The sequence below is a fragment of the Tachyglossus aculeatus genome, chromosome 1 (genome assembly GCF_015852505.1).
Source record: "Tachyglossus aculeatus isolate mTacAcu1 chromosome 1, mTacAcu1.pri, whole genome shotgun sequence".
Lineage (NCBI taxonomy): Eukaryota > Metazoa > Chordata > Mammalia > Monotremata > Tachyglossidae > Tachyglossus > Tachyglossus aculeatus.
Genome location: NC_052066.1, coordinates 27,616,255 through 27,627,039, shown reverse-complemented (window position 1 = coordinate 27,627,039; position 10,785 = coordinate 27,616,255).

Sequence of the window (10,785 nt, the reverse complement as noted above, 5' to 3'; positions counted from 1 at the left end):
ATCATCAATCGCATTTATTGAGCGCTTAGTATGTGCAGAGCACTGTACTAAGCGCTTGGGAAGTACAAATTGGCAACATATAGAGACAGTCCCTACCCAACAGTGGGCTCACAGTCTAAAAGGGGGGAGACAGAGTACAAAACCAAACATACTAACAAAATAAAATAAATAGAATAGATATGTACAAGTAAAATAAATAAATTGAGTAATAAATATGTACAAACATATATACATATATACAGGTGCTGTGGGGAAGGGAAGGAGGTAAGATGGGGGGATGGAGAGGGGGACGAGGGGGAGAGGAAGGAAGGGGCTCAGTCTGGGAAGGCCTCCAGAGAGAAGGCCTCCAGTTCACTTCTCTGTGCTTCAGTTACCTTACCTGTAAAATGGGGATTGGGACTGTGAGCCCCACGTGGGACAGGAACTGTGTCCAACCTGATCTGCTTGTATCCACCCCAGCGTTTAGTACAGTGCCTGACACATAGTGGCACGAGAGAAGCAGCGTGGCTCAGTGGAAAGAGCCCAAGCTTGAGAATCAGAGGTCATGGATTCTAATCCCAGCTGTGCCACTTGTCTGCTGTATGACTTTGAGGAAGTCACTTCACTTCTCTGGGCCTCAGTTACCTCATCTGTGAAATGGGGATTGAGACTGTGACCCCACGTGGGCCTTCCCAGACTGAGCCCATTCCTTCCTCTCCCCCTCGTCCCCCTCTCCATCCCCCCTCATCTTACCTCCTTCCCTTCCCCACAGCACCTGTGTATATGTATATACGTTTGTACATTTTTTTATTGCTCTATTTATTTATTTATTTATTTTACTTGTACATATCTATTCTATTTATTTTATTATGTTAGTATGTTTGGTTTTGTTCTCTGTCTCCCCCTTTTAGACTGTGAGCCCACTGTTGGGTAGGGACTGTCTCTATATGTTGCCAATTTGTACTTCCCAAGCGCTTAGTACAGTGCTCTGCACATAGTAAGTGCTCAATAAATACAATTGATGATGATGATGACAAACTGATTACCTTGTATCTACCCCAGCGCTTAGAACAGTGTTTGGCACATAGTAAGCACTTAACAAGTACCAACGTTATTATTATTATTATGCGCTTAACAAATACCACTGGGCTCACAGTCTAAATAGAAAGGAGAACAGATATTGAATCTACATTTTACAGATGAGGGAGCTGAGGCACAGAGCAGTTAAATGACCAGCCCAAGGTCACACAGCAGACACTTTTTCAGAGTTGGGACTAATAATAATAATAATGATGATAGTATTTGTTAAGCGCTTACTAGGTGTCAAGCACTGTTCTAAGCGCTGGGGTAGATACAAGGTAAGTAGGTTGTCCCGTGTGTGGCTCACAGTCTCAATCCCCATTTTACAGATGAGGGAACTGAGGCACAGAGAAGTTAAGTGACTTGCCCAAAGTCACATAGCTGACAAGTAGTAGAGCCGGGATTAGAACCCATGAGCTTCTGACTCCTGACTAAGCCCTCCTTTCCTCTTCTCCCACTCCCTTCTGCGCTGCTCTTACTTGCTCCTTCATTCATCCTCTCCCATCCCCACAGCACCTATGCATAGATCTGTAATTGATTTATATTAATGTCTCTCTCCCCCTCTTGACTGTGAGCAGAAATGTGTCTGTTGTTATATTGTACTCTCCCAAGCACTTAGTACAGAGCCTTGCACACAGTAAGCGCTCAATAAATATGATTGAATTGAATCTAGTGGAAAACAGTCATCATTATCATCATCAATCGTATTTATTGAGCGCTTACTGTGTGCAGAGCACTGTACTAAGCGCTTGGGAAGTACAAATTGGCAACATATAGAGACAGTCCCTACCCAACAGTGGGCTCAGTCGGGCCTAGGTAACGGAGGACCTGGGTTCTAATTCTGGCTTCACCGTTTCTTCGGTTTGGTGTGTGACCTTTGGAAAGTCACCACTTCTGTGTGACTTTGGGCAAGTCGCTAAACTTCTCTGGGCCTCAGTTCCCTCACCTGTAAAATGGGGATGAAGACTGTGAGCCCCACGTGGGACAACCTTGACTACCTTGTATCCCCCGCCTCCAGCACTTAGAACAGTGCTTGGCACAGAGTGGGTGCTTAACAAATACCAACATTATTATTTTTTCTCTCTTTAATAATGTTAATAGCAATTATAATGTTGGTACTTGTTAAGTGTTTACTATGTACCAAGCACTGGGGTAGATACAAGCTAATCAGGTTGGACACAGCTCCTGTCCCAAATGGGACTCGTACTCTTAATCCCCATTTATTTATTTTACTTGTACATATCTATTCTATTTATTTTATTTTGTTAGTATGTTTGGTTTTGTTCTCTGTCTCCCCCTTTTAGACTGTGAGCCCACTGTTGGGTAGGGACTGTCTCTATATGTTGCCAATTTGTACTTCCCAAGCGCTTAGTACAGTGCTCTGCACATAGTAAGCGCTCAATAAATACGATTGATGATGATGATGATGATGATTTGACCTCTGTTTAAGGAGGTCCTCACTCGAGGGCAAACCTCTTATTTTGAAACTTTGCCTGGACCACAGTCACACACTGTTTCCTCCCCCTGTACCCACAGACCTCAGACATAATAATAATGATAACATTTATTAAGCACTTCACGCAAAGCACTGTTCTAAGCGCTGGGGAGGTTACAAGGTGATGAGGTTGTCCCACGGGGGGCTCACAGTCTTAATTCCCATTTTACAGATGAGGGAACTGAGGCCCAGAGAAGTGAAGTGACTTGCCCAAAGTCACACAGCTGACAAGTGGGGGAGCTGGGATTTGAACCCATGACTCTTTCCACTGAGCCAACCTGCTTCTCTTATTCACCCTCCCTGCCTGCTTTTGCCCTCCTCCTCCTTCCTCCCTCCCTCCTCACTGCCCAGGGCTGTGAGCCCGTTGTTGGGTAGGGACCGTCTCTATATGTTGCCGACTTGTACTTCCCAAGCACTTAGTACAGTGCTCTGCACATAGTAAACGCTCAATAAATATGATTGAATGACTGAATGAATGAACTTTCCTGTACCTCAGTTGCCTCAGGTATAAATAGGAATTAAAGTTGTGAGACCCATGTGGGTCATGGACTGTGTCCAACTTAATTAGCTTGTAATAATAATAATAATAATAGTATTTGTTAAACGCTGACTATGTGCCAAGCACTGTTCTAAGTGCTGGATATCTACCCCAGTGGTGGTAGATATCCCAGTCCCAATCCCCATTTTCCAGATGAGGTGACTGAGGACTGTGATAGCTCCATGTGGAACAGGGACTGTGTCCAACCCGATTTGCTTATATCCGCTCCAGAGCTCAGTCCAGTGCCTGTACATAATAAGTGCTTATCACAGCGCTTAGAACAGTGCCTTGCACATAGTAAGCGCTTAATAAATGCCATTATTATTATTATTATTATCACTGATGAAAATAGAACCTAGGTCCTCGGAATCCAAGGCCCGTGCTCTTTCTACTAGGCTACACTGCTTCTCTACCACCTCGATCAATTCCTTTGTGCTGGTCCTCAATTTCAAAATCTCAGGACTGAGAAACAGTGTGGCTCAGTGGAAAGAGCCCGGGCTTTGGAGTCAGAGGTCATGGGTTCAGATCACGGCTCCGCCAATTGTCAGCTGTGTGACTTTGGGCAAGTCACTTCACTTCTCTGGGCCTCAGTTCCCTCATCTGTAAAATGGGGATTAAGACTGTGAGCCCCCCCTAGGGCAACCTGATCACCTTGTAACCTCCCCAGCGCTTAGAACGGTGCTTTGCACATAGTAAGCGCTTAATAAATGCCATCATCATCATCATCATCAGGACTGGGGCTCGTTTGGCATTCCCGAGGGGAGATTCCATCCATCTGCAGGAGGGTCCCAGATAGGCCGGAAAAAGGAAAACAATAGATGTAACAACTCATCTTGAAAATAACACTCTCAGCATTCTCAGCCAACTCTGTTGTATTCTCCCAAGCACTTAGTTCAGTGCTCTGCACACAGTAAGTGCTCAGTAAATAATAATAATAATAATAATAAAGATGGCATTTATTAAGCGCTTACTATGTGCAAAGCACTGTTCTAAGCGCTGGGGAGATAACAAGGTGCTCAGGTTGTCCCACGGGGGGCTTACAGTCTTAATCCCCATTTTATAGATGAAGGAACTGAGGCCCAGAGAAGTTGTGACTTGCCCAAAGTCACACAGCTGACAATTGGCAGGGTTGGGATTTGAACCCATGACTTCTGACACCAAAGCCCGTGCTCTTTCCTACTGATTGATTCTTATCAAAAATATAGGGAATCATGGTCTCGATCATGTTACTGTTAGGGGTAGGTTCGTGCTTGTTAGAGAAGCAGCATAGCTCAGTGGAAAGAGCACGGGCTTTGGAGTCAGAGGTCATGGGTTCAAATCCCAGCTCCACCACTTGTCAGTTGTGCGACTTTGGGTAAGTCACTTAACTTTTCTGGGCCTCAGTTCCCTCATCTGTAAAATGGGGATTAAGACTGTGAGCCCCCCGTGGGACAACCTGCTCACCTTGTAACCTCCCCAGCGCTTAGAACAGTGCTCTGCACAGAGTAAGCACTTAATAAATGCCATCATTATCATTATTATTATCGTTCCGGAAGAGGAGCAGTGCAGCCTAGTGGAAAGAGCACCGACTTAAGAGTCAGAGGCTGGTTCTAATTCTGCTGGGTCTTTTGGAAAGGTCATTTAACTTCTTGGGCCTAGCTTGTCGTGGGCAGGAAGCGTATCCACCAGTTCTGTTCTATTTCATTCTCCCAAGCACTTAGAACAGTGCTCTGCACTCAGTTGGTGCTCAAAAAATGTGGTTGATTGACTGATTGATTTCCTCTTCTGTAAAATGGGGACAATACCTGTTCTGTCTCTTTCATAATCAGCGTGGCTCAGTGGAAAGAGCCCGGGCTTGGGAGCTAGAGGTCAAGGGTTCGAATCCCGGCTCTGCCACTTGTCAGCTGTGTGACCTTGGGTAAGTCACTTAACTTCTCTGAGCCTCAGTTCCCTCATCTGTAAAATGGGGATTAAGACTGTGAGCCCCACGTGGGACAACCTGATCACTTTGTATCACCCCCCACAGTGCTTAGAACAGTGCTTCGCACATAGTAAGTGCGCAACAATGCTATTATTATTATTATTATAATCAGCGAGCCAATGTGAGATTCATTCATTCAATCATATTTATTGAACGTTTGCAGCGTACCAAGCTCTCTACTAAGCATGGCTTAGTGGAAAGAGCACGGGCTCAGAGGACGTGGGTTCTAATTCCAGCTCTGCCACTTGTATGCTGTGGGACTTTGGGCAAGCCACTTTAGAACTGTGCTTGGCACATCGCAAGAGCTTAATAAATACCATAATTATTGCTTAACTTCTCTGTGCCTCAGTTACCTCATCTGTAAAATGGGAATGAAGACTGTGAACCCCACATGGGACAACCTGATTACGTTGTAACTACCCCAGCACTAAGAACAGTACTTGGTACCTAGGAAGCGTTTAACAAATGCCATAATTATTACTATTATTATTTTTTCATAATACAACAGACACATTCCCTGCCCCAGACTAGCTCACAATCTAGTGAGAAAAGGACTGTGTTCAACCGGATTAACTTCTAGCTACTCTAGCGCTAAGCACAGCACTTGACATATAGTAAGCACTTAACAAATACTACAATTATCGTTATCAGTGGTTTGGTGTCAGTCTGAGGGCTGTTTCAAATAGTACCTCATAGGGATTGGTTTAAAACTGGCTTTATCTCATTTCTTCTTTGGTGACTGACATAATGAAATAGAGTATTTCATTAGAGAAGCAGCGTGGTTCAGTGGAAAGAGCCCGGGCTTGGGAGTCAAAGGTCATGGGTTCTAATCCTGCCTCTGCCACTTGTCAGCCGTGTGACTTTGGGCAAGTTTCTTGACTTCTCTGTGCCTCAGTTCCCTCATCCATAAAACGGGGATTAAGACTGTGAGCTCTATGTGGGACAACCTGATTACCCGGTATCCCCCCCAGCGCTTAGAACAGTGCTTGGCACATAGTAAGCGCTTAACAAATGCCATCATTATTATTATCGTTATTTTATTATCAATAAACTAAACAGCAGTCTGCCTAATATCAAGAGAATGCCTACTAAATGCAGAGGAATGTACCGGGTGATTACAGCAGAATTAGGAGACATGATTGCTGCCCTCAGAGAGCTTACAACCTAGATTGTAAACTTGCCGTCGGTAGGGACCGTGTATGCTAACTCTGTTGTATTGTACTCTTCCAGGTGCTTAGTACAGTGCTCTGCACATAAGCCTTAATAAATACCATCGATTAATTGACTATAATCTAGCGGGAGACAGGAACTAAAATAAATTACAGCTGGGGGAAGCAGAAGAGCATGAAGATAAAGACATAAGTGCTATCGGAAGGGAGTGCTTGGGTGAAGGAAAGTGCTGAAGTCAATCAATCATATTTATTGAGTGCTTATTATTCATTCATTCATTCAGTCGTATTTATTGAGTGCTTACTGTGTGCAGAACACTGTACTAAGCACTTGGGAAGTACAAGTTGGCAACATATAGAGACGATCCCTACCCAACAGCGGGCTCACAGCTAGAAGGGGGAAGATTATGAACAGAGCACTGTACTAAGCGCTTGGGAGGGTACAACGCAACAATTAGGAGATACACTCCCTGCCCATAATGAGTTTAGAGTCTAGAGATAGGGGTTAATATGAATAAATAAGTAATTTGTAATCTGTAATTTAAAGATATGTATGTAAGCGCTGTGGGGTTGTGTGTGGGAAGAATATCAAATATCCAAAGGGCGCAGATTGAAGTGCATAGATGAAGCAGAGGGTGAGTGAGCCAGGGGAAAGAGGGTTAAATCAGGGAAGGCATCTTGGAGGAGAGGCACTTAGGAGTGGAAATAGGTAATGGGAGATGAGAGATTAGCATGGCTCAGTGGAAAGAGCATGGACTTTGGAGTCAGAGGTCATGGGTTCAAATCCCAACTCCGCCAATTGTCGCTAGGTGACTTTGGGCAAATCACTTTTCCATTCAATCGCATTTATTGAGCGCTTACTGTGTGCAGAGCACTGTATTAAGTGCTTGGGAAGTACAAGTTGACAACATATAGAGACAGTCCCTACCCAACAGCGGGCTCACAGTCTACCTCATCTGTAAAATGGGGATTAAGACTGTGAGCCCCATGTGGGACAACCTGATCATCTTGTATCCACCCCAGTGCTTAGAACGGCGCTTTGCACATAGTAAGTGCTTAATAAATACCATTCTTATTAGTCAGGTAAGGTTTCCTAGAGGAGTTGGGATGGCAGATGAAACTAATCTTGAGTCACCCAATATTTCTAATGGGGAAAGATTGGCTAGGAATCAATACAGTCAAAATACTTGGGGCAATAGATGATCAGGGAACATGTCAGTAAGTTAATCATATTTATTGAGCACTTACAGTGTGCAGAGCCCTTGGGAAAGTACAGTGTAACAATAAACAGAGACATTCTCTGCCCACAGTGAGCTTACAGTCTAAAGGGGGAGACACACAATAATATAAATAAATAAAATTACAGATATGTATGTAAGTGCTTTGAGGCTGGGAGGGGAGATGAATAGAAGGAGGAAGTTGAAGAAAAGGAAAAGAGGGCTTAGGGAAGATCTCTGGGAGGAGATGTGTCTTCAAGAAGGCTTTGAATGGGGGGAGAGCCATTGTCTGTCGGATTTGAGGAGGGAGGGCATTCCAGGCCAGGGGCAGGACGTGGGTCAGAGGTCAGCGGCCAGATAGACAAGATGGAGCTACGGTGTGAAGGTTAGCATTAGAGAACTGAATTGTTGTGGGCTGGGTTGCAGTAGCCTGCTGTTGGGTAGGGACCGTCTCTATATGTTGCCAACTTGTACTTCCCAAGCGCTTAGTCCAGTGCTCTGCACACGGTAAGCGCTCAATAAATAAGATTGAATGAATGAATGAATAGGAGAGTAGCGAGGTGAGGTAGGAGAGGTCAAGGCTATTGAATGCTTTAACATTGATAGTGAGGAGTTTCTATTTGATGCAGAGGTGGATGGGCAACCACTGGATGTTCTGAAGAAGTGGGGAAATGAGGCCTGAATGTTTTTGTAGAAAAATGATCTGGGCAGCAGGGTGAAGTAGGGACTGGAGTTGGGAGAGACAGATGGCTGGGTCATCAGCAAGGAGGCTGATAAAGGAGGGATAGGATGTGTACCAGTTGTACTGTACTCTCCCAAGCGCTTAGTACAGTGCTTTGCACACAGTAAGGGCTCAATAAATACAATCAATCAACCTTAAACTGAATGAATCAGCAATGTGGTGCTCTTAATAAAGAAGTCAACATGGCACTGTAGTCTATTCACCGGAATGAGACGTGCAAGCAGCATGGCTTAGTGAGCCCCCTTTTTCCTCTCCTCCTCCCCATCCCCCCCCACCCCCCATGCCTCCTTCCCCTCCCCACAGCACCTGTATATACATTTGTACAGATTTATTACTCTATTTATTTTACTTGTACATATTTACTATTCTATTTTGTTAATGAAGTGCATATAGCTTTAATTCTATTTGTTCTGATGATTTTTGACACCTGTCTCCATGTTTTGTTTTGTTGTCTGTCTCCCCCTTCTAGACTGTGAGCCCGTTGTTGGGTAGGGACCGTCTCTATATGTTGCCGACTTGTACTTCCCAAGCGCTTAGTACAGTGCTCTGCACACAGTAAGCGCTCAATAAATACGATTGAATGAATGAATGACAGAGCAGGGTCCTGGGAGTCAGAAGGATCTGGGTTTTAATTCCGGCTCCGCCACTTGTCTGCTGTGTGACCTTGGGCAAGTCACTTCACTTTTCCGTGCCTCAGTTACCTTATCTGTAAAATGGGGATAAGACTGTGAGCCCCATGTGGGACAGGGACCGGGTCCAACCTGATTACCTTGTATCTACCTACCCCAGCACTCAGTACAGTGCCTGGCACAGAGTAAGCACTTCACAAGTACCGTAATAATAATAATGATAATAGTCATTATTATTATTAAGCAGCGAAGCCTAGTGGAAAGAGCATGGGCCTAGGTGTCAGAGGACCTGGGTTCTAAACCTGGGTCTGCCACTTGTCTGTTGTGTTACCTTGGTCTAGTCATTTGACTTATCTGGGCCTCACTTTCCTCATCTGTAAATTGACGATTAAATCCTTCTCCCTCATTCATTCATTAATTCATTCATTCAATCGTATTTATTGAGCACTTACTGTATGCAGAACACTGTACTAAGCACTTGGGAAGTACAAGTTGGCAACATATAGAGACGGTCCCTACCCAACAGTGGGCTGACAGTCTAGAAGGGGGAGACAGACAACAAAACAAAACATATTAACAAAATAAAATAAATAGAATAAATATGTACAAGTAAAATAAATAAATAGAGTAACAAATATGTATCTAAACCCCCACGCAGGACAGGGACTGTGTCCAAACTGTGTCCAGAACTCAGAATGGTGGTTGGGCTGTAGTAACTGCTAAACAAATGCCATAATCATTATTATTATTTATTTAAGGGGAGTTAATATAATGTTGAGGAAAGCATATGAATCCCCAGTTCTAGTCCCAGCATCCCAGCTCTGCCCCATCCTCCTGCATCACCAGAGGGAGTGATATAGTGCCTCGATTTCATCATCTGTCAAATGGGTATAATAACACCCACTTCGGCCTGACAGGGATGGTGAGATCATTGAGGTGAAGGCCTTTGGAAACATCAAAGCACTTGACAAATACAAATTCTTAAATTCAAGTCGATAGTGGATCAATCAATCAAATGGTATTTACTGAGCACTTATTATGTACAGAGCACTGTACTAAGTGCTTGGGTAGGTACAATACAACAGATTTAGCAGACATGTTCCCTGCCTGTAATGAGCTTAGTCTCGAGCGGGGCCAGGCGGGAAACCACCAACTCTGTTACATTGTACTTTCCTGAGCTCTTAGTTCTTGTGCACAGTAAGTGCTCAATAAATGCCTTTGATTGATTAAATCCATTCTCCCTTTATGGATGACTTGGACATAGTTCTGTCCATCACACACTAGAAAGGATGAGGAGAAAATGATAAGGCTTTAAGTAAAAAAGACAAAGAAGATGGAAAATATGTGAGTAAAGATGAAAGGAACTGGGTTGTTTTGTTTGGGGAACAGAAGATCAAAATGTGACAATAACTGACTTTAAGTATACAAAGGGCTTTTACAAGAAGGATGCTGACAGCTGTTCTGTATGTCAACAAAGACAAGGGGAAATAAGCAGAAGTGTTTGGACATAAGAAAGAAGTTGAACATTAGGGTCGTAAACCCCCAAAATAGGCTCCCTAGGGAGGAAAGTTGTAGAATCTCCAGCCCCCGAAATGTTTCCGAAGAGGATAAACGACCATATGCCCTGGACGCTTGAATGACATTACTTTTCAGTCGTCCTCCAAAGACGAAGAAGATGTCACTGATGGCACAGTTCATCCAAAAATGCGTGCCTGGCAGAAAAGGCCAACAAAAGACCCAGTTCTGTTCACACTGGGCACATAAAAAAAAGTTGCCCATTGTTATTCATTACCTACATTCAGTATTCACCTGATGGGAGGAGAGAGAACTTCTCAGGTCCTTCTCAAATCTATAATTTTCCAATCTAATCCTACCCCCCGGAGAGTTTCTTTTCTATAATACACTCTCGGAAGTCCAATGCGGTTTCAAATTGTTCAGACTGATGTACCATTATCTTTTATTTATGAACTGTAAGT